Below are 13,106 nucleotides of genomic sequence, written 5' to 3' on the forward strand. Positions count from 1 at the left end.
TCCCACCCATCTTCCACTCCTTGTAGGCTTTCTGCTTTTTCTTAATCACCTCTCTGAGATGCTTGCTCATCCAGCTTGGTCTACAACTCCTGCCTATGGCTTTTTCCCGCTTTCTTGGGATGCAGGCTTCTGATAGTTTCTGCAGCTTCGACTTAAAGTAATTCCAGGCCTCCTCCGCATTTAGATCCACAAGTTCTTCAGTCCAATCCACTTCCCTAACTAATTTCCTTAATTCTTTAAAGTACATGTGTCATGGAACAATAGGGCCTAAGGCCTAGATCTTGGAAGTTGCTTTGCATGACCCAGAATGCACATGAAACTCCACTTAACTCAATGAGACTCCATGCATGGAAGCTGCCTGGACAGATGCTGCAGTTTGATATTATTCTGTATTTCATAGCAACAACAAAACCTTTTATGAAGTCTCTTGTCTTGCTCTATGCAGACTAGAGCCTCTTAAATTTACAATGATCCATATTGTACCCATGTCATTCTACTTGGGTTTTATTTTGTCTCCCCAGAAGCTATTCAGAATCAACTTTATTTTGGAAAGGGAGAAAAAAAGTGGCCAAATTCAGGCCACAAGCACATTTATCATAACTTCTGTTATAGGTTAATATGGGTTCATTCAGACTATCTGCTGTCCCATGCTAGGCTCTCTCAGAAGATTAGTCCATCCAGGGACAGAAATAATCTGAGAGAGACATGGAGAGAAGTGATCAGAGGGTTTATTCACTGATCAAGCTTCATATCCTAAGCCTGCAAAACACTTAAACACAGATTTAAAATACCACTATATTAGGTCTGTAGGGATGAGTTGGTCACAGAGGGCCCATGTCTGTGGGGTAGTTGGGTAAGGCACTCTGCCCTGCAGTCAGCCATGGTGCTGCTCCTGGTCCCTCTTCTCCCTAGGAGAAGTAGGAGTGGTATCCCTGAATCCGAACCCCGCTCCTACCTCAGGGCTCTCGGCTTTGGGGACCTCCTCAGGCTGGCATGATGATGCCAGCAATGGCAGTGACTGTGGGATCTGTGCCCAGCTGGGGCAGGTGAGTTACTCCCCTACTATTAATGGCAGGCGCCATTACCAAGTTGCAACAGCACTTGCTCAAATTTGGCCTAGCTGCCCCTCTGTCATGATGCAGGGGTGACCCAGCCAAACCCGAATGGCGCTGTAACCTATGCACTAGGTCACAATGCCACTTACTTAAATTTGTCAGCTGCCCCTCTGTCATGACAGAGGGGCAGCCAGGCAAAACCTGAGATTGGGGCCCTGTAGAAGTGGCCAAGTGCACATTGGTGTCCGGTGGCATCTTTAAGGTGCCACTGGACTCCTTGCTGTTTTTGTGGATACAGACTAACACGGCTATCCCCTGATGAGGCCCAGATTAACTAATGTGCACTTATTTCAGTGGGTGCAGTTTAACCCATGAAGCCACATTAAAGCTATCCCTCATCTTTCTGTACAAAAAGAACAGATTTCCCTGTATCCAAAACTCAGAGCTACAGGACAAAAAATAACAATTTAGTAAGTCAAAAAAATAACTCCAACCAAAGACTGTCTAGTTGCTTAGAAGCTCTTTCAACTGATACAGGATCAGACATTCTGAACTAAAGGAGAGAGAGAGAGAGAGAGAGAGATGCTGAAGAAGCCTCAGCCAATATCCATAAAACCCTCTGATAACAGGAAACTAGCCAAGATACTGTCATTATCTTTAAAAAAAAAAAAAAAAAGAGCAAAGAACAGAACAAAAAATTCAGTCCAATTATTTTTAACTTCAGCCTTAGAAAAAGTATCATCATCTATTTTAAGAGATCAATCAGGAGTATTTATTAAAATAGTTCAGGTTTCTGAAGCGCTGTTGGTTTTAATCACCTATTATTTTCTAAGTTGTTTGAGTTCTTTAAGAATAAAAGCTACCAAGAGAGATAAAAGGACTCCATTGAATATTCTTTGGTCAGGAAACTTGCTTGAGAATATTTCACATTTGGAGTTAGTGACTCAGCTGCACAAAAACCACAGAATAGGAGGACTGAGATCAAATCAAATTTAAGAGTTAGAGAATGAGAGATACTGTCTCACCTAAACCTTCCACTTACTTCCTGAAGAATACCTTTAGAAGCCTTGAGGCGAGAGCTTAAGGCACTGAGATAAATGAAGAACACCTGAATTTTCTCAAGATTTTCTAAAACATCTACAGAGCTTGAAGCACCTTCAAATGAACCTGAAACAGAGGCTAAGAATATGGACTCAATATGATTATTATTTATACTATATTTATATAGCACCAAAATGTCAAATTTAGCTTTACAGAGATTTCAAAACAAAATGGTCCCTACCCAAGGGTGCTCACCACATGCATCAGACAAACACAGCAAATGAAAACAGACAAATGAAAGGGATAGGGGAAAACAGTGCCAGAGGTGAACTAAACAAAATTAAGGGTATGGAATCCCACATGATCTTCAGTCAATATTTTCAGATCTGATCTGAAATACCTTACCCTCCTTGTGAAAAAAGACAGCGCATTAAGGACTTGATCCAAGGCAAAGCCAACAAGAGTCTTTAAACTGGTTTCAGTAGGCTTTGGTAAAGGACTTGAATGGCATTAAGGAAATTGTACTCAAACCTTGGTGGAAAGTGGAAGCAGAATAAGTAACACAAATCTCATTGCCAAGAAACTATAAGAAATCCCTCCAGACAAGCCATCCACACACTAAACCAAATGCTGGAACCAATTAAAAAATATTCTTTAAGTGGGTTATCGAGCGGTTGGAAGAGATTTCTAGAAATAAAACATTTTTTAACTCCTGACTCCCGCCCCGCACTGCAGTCATTTAGAAATTTGTTGGATGCTACAAGAAACAAACTGCCTGAGAACAGTAAAATACATTCTTTTTCTATTCTCCTTTCCTTTTTGGATTAAGAAGTGATTCTGGACAGAACTCTGACCTTGGATATGCCCATTGCTATGCATCTCTCGTACACATGTTGCCAGATAACTGTGCATGTGCACCTGAGTTCGGAATTATGACCTCAGTATGGCCTTTGTCAATCTATCATTACTGGATTTTTAAAGCGTAGTTGCATTTTTTAAAAGAGATTAAGTCTGCACTATGGAGGCTAACCCTCACAGCTATGTCAGACCAGCACCGTTGAGTAAGCACAACCTACAATGACAGAGGGTTTTTTCCCCTGTTAATATAGGAACACCACCTCCCTGAATGATAAGCAGTAAAGAATCCTGTGGCACCTTGTACACTAACAGAAGTTTTCGAGCATGAGCTTCCGTGGGTGAATACCCACTTCTTTGGATGCATGCATCGAAAGTTCATGCTCCAAAACGTCTGTTCGTCTATAAGGTGCCACAGGATTCTTTGCTGCTTTTACAGATCCAGACTAACACGGCTTCCCCTCTGATACTTGACACCATGCAAGTCCCTGAATGATGTTAGCTACGTTGATGGAAGCACTTTTCTTTTGACATAGCTGTGTCTGCACTGGGGTGGGGAAGGGATATCAGCATCGCTACATTAGTCAGGTGTGTGGGTTTTTTCACAGTCCTGGCCGATTTAGGTGTGCATATATAAATGTCAAGCTTTCCACTTAGATCTAAAGTCACGAGGAACTGCAGGATGTTTCAGCTATCACCACAATAAAGGCAGAAGTAGAATGGCTCGATACACAATACAGGAAACAACAAGTGGTCTATAGTCTCCTCTTCTACATCGTCAGTTCTAAAATTAACTGTCACAGCAACAGGAATCCAAATCTTCATTTACAATGCAGATAATCTTCTATTTCACATTGTGCACTCCCAACAATGAGCTGCTGATTTACAGTTTGTTGCAGTGAACTTCTAACATGATGGATAATCAGGGTAGATAAAACATTTGTGACATGCACTGGCACCATATAGTCAGGGAACAGCACACTTCAACATCTGCTTTATTGCTCATTTTTATTCCCCCCCCTCAATAGTCGAAATAATATAAATAATATCAGACTGCTAATAGTTTATTCTTAGTTTATGATTATTCTTGAGCCACAAATAGCCATACAGCTGACTAAAGCTATCTTTAAGCAAGTTGTTCATTGACTTACTTTCAACAGATTTTAAATAGGAGTTCCTTGAGGCATGTATCAGATGGGCATTACACTGCTGGTTTTTGGTGAGGAAAATAGTCCATTTTTGCCACAGTAGAAGGTGTGAATAAGTGAAAATATGTCCCCTGAGAAATCTGAAAAAGAAGAGAGACTGCATTAATCATCTTCCTTCCTATGCACGGTTTGAATGATACCAATTATCAATGCATTTAAAGAAAAGTCAGCCCTATCCTCTGATATTAGATGCCCACCATATAGCACTGACATTGATATTGACTATGTTACTGTACACAGCTATTTGCATGGGAAAACCAGATTAGCTGGGTATCCTCTGTCTGTGCACACAAGTGGGAGTTCTGAATGCACAAAATAGGTGCAATGTTTACTTAGGTAGGCACGAAAAAAAAAATCAGTGAATGCCTTTAGGTGAGGTAAAAACAAACATGAATTAATTTTTTGTGGTCAAATTTTCACCTAAGGTTAAGCGGGAGGGCAGAGAGACACGTCATAACATTTCAGGTAAGAGAAATTATGCGAAGAGCAGATGTAGGGGAGAGGTTTTGAGGGTGAGAAGTTACCCATCACCAGTCACTGGGTCCTGTTGGAGAGGAATGTTAGGAACCATTGTTGTGCTGAGCATCTACTCTAGCAGTAGCATGTAGGATGGTAAGTAGTATGAGCACTGAGATACAGTGTCTCCCAAAGCACCCAGAGTGTTGGTACATATTCCACTGTTGGAGCTTGCCTGTCGTTACTTTGACAATTTTGCCAGGAAGGGTGGTTGGAGGTAGGATGAGAACTGGAGAGGTTTGCTTTGTGAAATGTTGGCTTTCTGAAGATTGAGCAGGCTCCTGTATTTTTCAAGGGAGTTTGGTGGGTTCTCTGCTCTGAAAGAAGCCGTGGTTTCCATGAAGAGTGGATGCAGTTGTATTTTGATGCCTTTCATGAGCCAAGAATCTTAAATGGGGCTTGAGTATTTTTCAGGGTTTCACCTTGTGTGATAAAACAACACTTCCCTGTGGTGCTGGTGCGATAAATGCCATCTGGTCAGTTTTAAAGTGAAAGAAGCAAGGCTTGCTTCTTTGTTCTACAAATGTTCCATACCTTGCAATACTCTCGATTGATGAGTAGAAGTGGAGAGCAAAGAGGAGTCACAATGTGAATAATGGGGTTGAGGAAAACAAGCTAGGTAGGAGCAAAATAAAATAAAGTAGCTTGAATTACCAAATCACATCAACACTGAAATTTTTGCGGTCTTAAAAAGGATTTAAGTACACTGGGAAAAACGAACTGGCACGTATCCAGCGGGCAGCCCAAATTCCCCAGGTACAGAGGAGAATTCTGCTGGTCTCATTTTAAAAAATGGACTACTTCACATATAAATTCCACTATGCAAGGCACAAGCAGGCTTTCCTCTACTACCAGCAGTGCTTGTCTTTCTATTCCACGTCTCGTTTACAAATCCCTTTATAGACAACGCATGGGAACTCTCACTCTTTATGTATGTGTTTCTTAAATCTCTATGACGAACACAGAACACTGGTGGAGCAAGGGATTTACTTAGTATTTACCTATGTGCTAGAACCCGTATTAGACAAAGGCAGACTTGGTCTCTGTCCCACCTAGCCTACAATCTAAATCTAACCACACTTTTTAATGCATAATCACGTTGCAAAATTTGAATGGGCAAAGACCATGAGAAAGCATTTAGTAACTAACTGCATTGGTTTTTCTCTCCCTGTGAGAGTTAAAATCCACTTTTCTTCACTTGGCTTGTGTCACTGGTTTCAGTTTTGGAGAGCGTGGGCAGTGGATTCAACCAATAAGGATGTGGAGACGGCAGCTTAATGGCATCAAAAGTATTAGCATTATGAGCTCTGTCTGAGTAATCTTACTGATACAGTTCCCCAAGCATACATTATTTTCTTGCACAAAAAGTTCAGAGACTGACCTGACTGCTTAATACTGTGTCAAGTGCATAGTCCATGTTAAGACTTGTAGTGTGGTCCCTTAAAGTGGAATCTTTTGCACATACAGTTCTGACACATACATGTCAGTTACTATATGGAACACAGGGCTTGATTCCCTGCTGCCCTGCATCAAGGGGCATGTCCATCTGGTCCCGCAGCTCAGACTACAGGGGTGCGAATAGCAATGTTCTCAAAAGTGCTGTGCTGTTTCTCCCCCATGTGGATGCTGCAGGCATGAACTGAAATGTTCAGAGTTCACCTTTAATAAAGAATAAAGTCCGGTTTGAAGATGGTTATGTCAATGCAAAATAGAAACCTTTTAGTTTGCATCGGCAGCATCCACCCAGGGAAGTAACAGTGCAGCTCTTTAGTGTGCATTGCTATTCACATCCCATAGTCCAATCTTCGGGGCAGTATAGACATGTCCCTTGTGTAGTCTTTTATATCAGTACAAAGTGAATGCAAAGCAAGTTTAAAATGCTACCACTTTGACTTGGTCATGCTTTGCATTGGTATAAATAACTACACATGGTAAAGGGCTACAGAGAATCAGCACATTAACATTAATGGATGGAAGCTCTGAGGCCTATCTTTTGAAGGCTTCCATTACAAAAAGTTATGCAGACAACGAGCCCATCATACAGCCTGTATGACTGGATAAGGAGGAGGAGAACAACATGCACATTTATAGCAAGTACAAAACAAAAAAAACAGCAGAATAGAGCTGTCAAGGTACAGATAAGATTCAAAGAACAATCTTAAATGTCCTTAAACTTTATATAGCAGGAGTAAAGGATAGTTTAGTTTTCAGTTTTGGATAAATGTTCACACAGCGCTGCTTGCATTCAATCCCATGCATGCTTTGCACTAAGCTCTCTACTGCACACAACAGCTAAATGACAACATGCCTGCATTTACCTGTGATTTACAGTAGAAAAAGAGTTCACACAATACACCAAAATAACGTTGGAAATCTCTTTTCCCCCTTTGTCTCCCATGCTTCTGTTTCTGTGAAAGCTGATTCTATTTGGTTACTGTATTCCGTTTGCAAGGTAATTAAAGAGAGTACTTGGATTAATTCTTTTTTTCACTTCTAAACCTCCTGCAATATCACTTACAGCCTTTTTAGAACAGACACAAAAGAGAAAACATGGGTATGAGACATGGAATCAGGGATGATTCCTTTCCTAATATTTTGAAGGTGCATAATTGAAGGATAGCCACCCCATTCTGTGTATTTCACTTAAACTACATAAATAATTGACAGCCTGTGAAGATCTCATTAGGAACAACAAAATCCATGTGTCAGACAAATCCAGAGGGACAATATCCCCACTTATGAATTATACAGAATATCCAGCCAAATGCACTGTTACAGGTCATTAAACAACTTGATAGCCATGCTAGTGACTGAGCAGTGAGACATTGCTATGTAGAGTATCATCAGCATTTGAATCCTGTTCTTTGTCTTTCACAGCTCACTGGAGGTGGCAGGCTATAGAACAGAAACGAAGATCACATGTCATATTTTATGATGAGAAGGAAATGAAATTTAGGCCATTAGTATAGCATGACTATGTTAGCCCATTTAAATGTTCTGAAGGGAGTTTGATCCCAGCCTGCAGTCAGGGATGGATCAAGGCATTAGCATTATAGACTCATGCCTAGAGCCCCAGGAGTAAAGTGTTTATATCAGAATCTTAGCTTCCATTAAAAAAAAGTAAATTTCTAGCTATCATGGTTACGAAGGAAAACTTGACAACATGACCGGATGCTGTTCTGGGAAGAAGGATTGCTGAGCACAGATGTGGTCCAGCTATCAAGGAAGGGGAAGAGTATCTGGTTATTACTGATGAGTGCTTAAACCTAGGTTTGGTGGAGGCAGGAGACAAAAGCCAAGTCAAAAACATGGAAACCTGGGAGAAGGGTCGGAATCTAAGGGCTGGGGGCGGGGGAGGGTGTGCACATGGGCCATTATAGCAGAGACAGAGGGGAGACAAGAGGGAACATAGAGAAGAAATCAAATAAGTATCTTAGATGTCTGTACACTAATGCAAGAAATAGGGGACTAAACAAAGAACTAGAAATATTAATGAACAAACACAACTATGACATAAATGGCATGATAGAGAAATGGTGGGATAATACACGTGGCTGGAATATTGGTATAGAAGGGTACAGCTTGCTCAGGAAGGACAGACAGTGGAAAAAAGGGAGGTGATGCTTTATCAAAGATGTATACGCTTGGACTGAACAGGTTAGACAAATATCTGTCAGGAATGGTCTAATCATTACATAGTCCTGCCTTGAGTGCAGGGGACTGAACTAGATCACCTCTCGAGGTCCCTTCCAGTCCTACAGTTCTATGATTCTATGACCAAGTTTAAACAATGCTGCGACGTCTGCCTGAGTCTGCAGGCAGCCTGAAACACTACTACTCAGAAGAGTGAACTACCCCATACAGTTCAATAGGGAGTTAATTCCACATCCCATTGCCCTGGAGGGCCCCTTCAAACACCAGGTGAGCAGAGAAATCTGTGTGGCAAGGAAGAAGGAGTGTAATGGTCCTAGTCCACCTGTCATAGTGGATAATCCTTGAGGTAAGTACTGAGGAAACTGTCTGGAGAGAATTGAGAAGTACAGAGTCCCTAGTGCACTCCTAAGGGAAAGGCTGGAGCCACCTCCACACCAAATGGGGACCATACAGCCTAGGACCTCAGCCCAGATCTATGCTAAACACTTTTCCCAGTTTAGTAATGTCACTCAGGGAGTGTGATGTTTTACAACATTTTTATCCTGCCAAAAGCTCCTAATGTAGACACAGTTATATGAGCAAAAGGTGTTTTTGCCCATAGAACAAAAGCAATATTTGCTGATATAACTGCATCTACATTAGGGGCTTTTTCTGGTATAATATAGCTATACCAGCAAATTGTTTGTAGTGTAGACAGACTCATATTGCCTAAACATAGCCCTGTCTTCAGTTAAAAGAGGATGTTGAGAAATTAGCCTTGGTGCAGGGAGGGACTGGAATACTCCTGTGGCAAAAGCCATTGCTATGCTATATGCAGTATTATTGTAGCCATTTTGGTCCAAGGATATGAGAGACACAAAGTGAGTGAGGTGATATCTTCTATTGGACCAAGTTCTGTCAGTGAGAGAGACAAGCTTTTGAACTACAAAGAGCTCTTCTTCAGGTCTGGGAAACTATCTTAGAGTGTCACTGCTAAATATAAGGTGGAATAGACTGTTTAGCATAAGTGGTCCCATTTCAAGGGACCATTCAAGAAGAAGTGGCCTGCTAACACCCCTCTAGTCATGGGGATGGCGGGGAAGTGAAGAGGGAGGGAAAGCAGCTGCAGCGGTTGTTAGTGGGTTACAGAGTGTTATAATAAGCCATAAATCCAGTGTCTCTGTTCAGTCCATGATTTTTAGTGTCTAGCGAAGTTATGAATTTAAGCTCCCAGACTTGTCTTCTGAATGTGCTGTGCAGGTTTCCTTTGAGGATGAGGACTGATAGGTCAGGTATAAAGTGTTTGCTTTGCAAAAGTGTTCAGCAACAGGTGATATGATGTTTTTCGTCTCTTGTCATTTTCCTGTGCGAGTTCAATCAAGAGGATAGTGATTGTCTGGTTTCACTTACACAATTGCTATCGTGACAGTTTGTGTACTGGATGAGGTACACCATACATTGTGACAGGCATGTGTAGGATCCCTGGTGCCGCTTTGAATCGGTGCGTCCTCGTCTGTGCTGTTATGCTAGGCTGTCAGGCAGCAAAACTACGTTAACTTCTGGTCATTGGTTTGAATCTGGTCCAGGCTGATAGTGACTGAAAGTTGTCTGAGTGGTGTTCAGTAGCTACGAAGATAAGTTAGCAGTCTCAGTCCAGTTCCAGTAAACAGATGCCCACAGCATCACATCACTGAAGAATTTTATTGTCAATTTGATCGGAGAGGACAAGAAATTGAATCTTTTATCTTCACGGGGAGTGTCTTATGGGCACGACTGAGGCTTGTGAGTCCATGCACAGAAGCAGGTACAATTGACAGGAGCATCAAAATCAAAGAAGCTCAAATGTTTCTAGCTTCTTTGGGGGTTCAAGGTTTTGTTTAATGGCAGCCACTTTATTTCTGGGCACACATTATAAATTATTTAACAAGACAGAACAAAAGTGATAGGTGAGGAGGGTTTTTCAATAAAAGTAAATAAGTTAGTGCCCCAGTTATCTGTATTTTTTCCCTTTTAGTGTCTTGCTTCTTCAGATTGCAACGCCTTTTCAGAGCTCTGTTTATATACCATTAACAAGTCACACAGTTAGCCTAACTTTTCCATGAAATGGCTTTCATTTCTAAAAATATCCATGGCTGTTTATGAAACCACAAAAGGAATATAATATGCCACAAGAAGCAAAAAAGCCTCTCATATTTCTTGAGTCTGTCAGATCAATTCAGCAACATCCCTTATATCTTCACTCAGTACAAATGAGCTATAGCCACCTAGGTAGTCACAACATTTGAGAATACAATTGATTTTATAACTTTAATTTAAATTGGGGAAAATATAAAAATAATATGAGCTAATTAACAGGAAACTCTGGTTTAAAGACAGCATAGAGGGCTGGTTGGTGAGACTGTGGGGAAACATGCAGATGCATTATTTATAAATGAAGAAATGGTGCAGTGACTAAGCTAAATGTGAAATTTGATGCTGATTTTACAGAGGTGCTAAACATTCCCAACTCACTTCAATTGGAGTTGTGGATGCTTGGTACCGCTGAGAAGGCGACCATTAGCTCTAAATTGCCACTTTTGTCATCATCTATTGTTATGTGCTATAGAAACGGAGGCACGGATAAAGTTAAATATCCGTGTGTGAAACAGGGAATTCTGACACTCAGAAATGGAATTGCTATTGATTGAAAAATAAGCTTGGGGCAGCTGGGGAGGGGGAGAGAACTAAAACCACCACCACATGGAAGAGTAACGTCTCCAGGCAATAACTAAAGAAAAAGCTAATGGCACTTGCTACAATATGTGAACCTATGGAAAGAAAATTAAGTGGATAGAACTGCAAGGAGGACAATAGTTTCCAAACCACAAACAGCCTCTCTCAAACTACTGATGATTTAAAAAAAGGAAAGAATATGGAGGCATACAGCTCTCTCTTTGTGCCATATTCAGTAATGCTGATGGCAATATTATCCTAAGGAACTGAGAACGGCATTCCAGGGCTTCCTGCGAGCTGCAGCACATAATAATAAAGTGAAAGAACAGTTGTTATTTCTTTTAACTGTAGCTGGGGAGAGGAGTCCACTGCAGCAGTGATTATCCCGTATTTCTCCTCTTTTCATATCAAAAGCATCTGGGTTTGAAGACTGGCAGTATTTTTTGTTTGAAAATAGAAGAGCCTAGAAAAGCATGCAAATTGAGAAGGAAAATCAGCCATAAAACACAAGCAAATGTGGGACGGAGAATGTAATTTTTTTTTTCCTGCTAGGTACCAATCTTTCAAATAACTACTCCCAAAAGTTATGGGCAGAAGAAAGGGTCACTGATGTTTCAGTAAATACATACAAAATCCTAGATGGCAAAGTTCTCTGAACAGAAAAGCATAGTTTAAACTCACTGGTCTTCAATTGTTTTTGTTCTTTAAGGATGTTGAGAGCTTTTCTCATCTGTGTGGATTATCACTACAGTATGAAGAGAGCTACTGTGCACACGTGAGCAAGCCCATAAACTGGGTTTTTTTCTCCCTCCTACTATGTATACAAAGCAGAGTCTAATAGGCTGAAATATGTTCCATTTTAAGGGCCCAATCCAGACAAAAAGAGCCTGCTCAGCTACTGGCATGTGGAAGCTCCATAAACAGAGGCTCTTTGGAAAGGGATAGCTCAGAGGTTTGAGCATTAGCCTGCTACACTCAGGGTTGTGAGCTCAATCCCTGAGGAGGCCATTTAGGCATCTGGGGCAAAAATCAGTCTGGGGGTTAGACTAGATGATCTCCTGAGGTCCCTTCCAACCCTGATATTCTATGATTCAAATAGCTCCTAAACTTTTTGCAAGATGTATGTGGCCTTTTCACAGCAGGCTCCCATTTGGTTATAAATTTTAAAGGAGCCAGAGCACAAAGTTATTGTGTTTGTTTTGACTGGCAGCACTGCTCACTGGCCGAGGAGAGGAGGAGGAAGAGAATCTCTCCCCTCACTCATGAAAATAAAAGGTGATGAGGGGGTGATGTAGGGCCCCCAGGATTCCGATACCATAGTAATCTATGTGGTATAAATACTTAGGTAAGAAAGACAGAAGAAATCTTGTGACCCAATGAGGACTTGAGCTAGGGAATAGAACAACAACAGATAGGAGACATCATCATAGCAAATCCAAAATGATTCAGACTGAGCACCACACAGATTCAATTCATGTCAGTCAATAGCAAACTTATTGTGCCACCAAAGCTTTTGGTGACCATGTGATGTCCAGCCATCTGTTGCATTTCCTGGGGTAAACGCTTTCTAATTCAACCAATGAAAGAGAGAAAAACCGTCAGAAAAAAGGAGGGGACAGAAGCCATCCCTCTCCCAACTACAAGATGTCAAACATTAGGCAAAAAGGGTCTGCATCGAATGTCTTTCTACATTAGCTACAATAAGATAACTGGAGTGCTGTCTACAATAGAGGTGGAATGGGTGGATTAAAATGCAGGAGGATCATTTCTGGGAACTCATCTCCCCATCTAGCTCTGCAATGTGTTATCAAAGACCCACTGTAGTTCTCTTTTGCTTTTCATGCCATGCCCACCTTCCTGCTGAGTAGGTTAACATACCAAAGAGTCAACTAACTCATGCAATATTTCTTCAACCTCTCTCCTACTTACAAATACTCCTGTTCTGCTTTTGCTGATTCATCTTGTTCAGTTTGCTGAACCAGCAATCGCAGAAGCAGTAATTTCTATTTAGTGACAGACAGGAAGGACTAATTTCTTTATGGCTCCCCTCCCTACACTGAATGTGACCAGTAAAATAAGCAGATTA

The 13,106-nt window shown here is 41.2% G+C and overlaps 1 protein-coding gene across 7 annotated transcripts in view; it reads right to left on the reverse strand.

Annotated features, from left to right (window-relative positions):
- OTUD7A (OTU deubiquitinase 7A) overlaps window positions 1–13,106 on the reverse strand; it is a 267,788-nt gene that overhangs the window by 150,397 nt on the left and 104,285 nt on the right. For all 7 annotated transcript variants that reach the window (XM_030578509.1, XM_030578508.1, XM_030578510.1 and 4 more), the window contains one exon: window positions 4,103–4,239. The gene's annotated coding sequence lies outside the window, so the exon portion shown is untranslated. The remainder of the gene's footprint in view (window positions 1–4,102; window positions 4,240–13,106) is intronic.

The sequence above is a fragment of the Gopherus evgoodei genome, chromosome 10, assembly GCF_007399415.2.
Source record: "Gopherus evgoodei ecotype Sinaloan lineage chromosome 10, rGopEvg1_v1.p, whole genome shotgun sequence".
Classification (NCBI taxonomy): domain Eukaryota; kingdom Metazoa; phylum Chordata; order Testudines; family Testudinidae; genus Gopherus; species Gopherus evgoodei.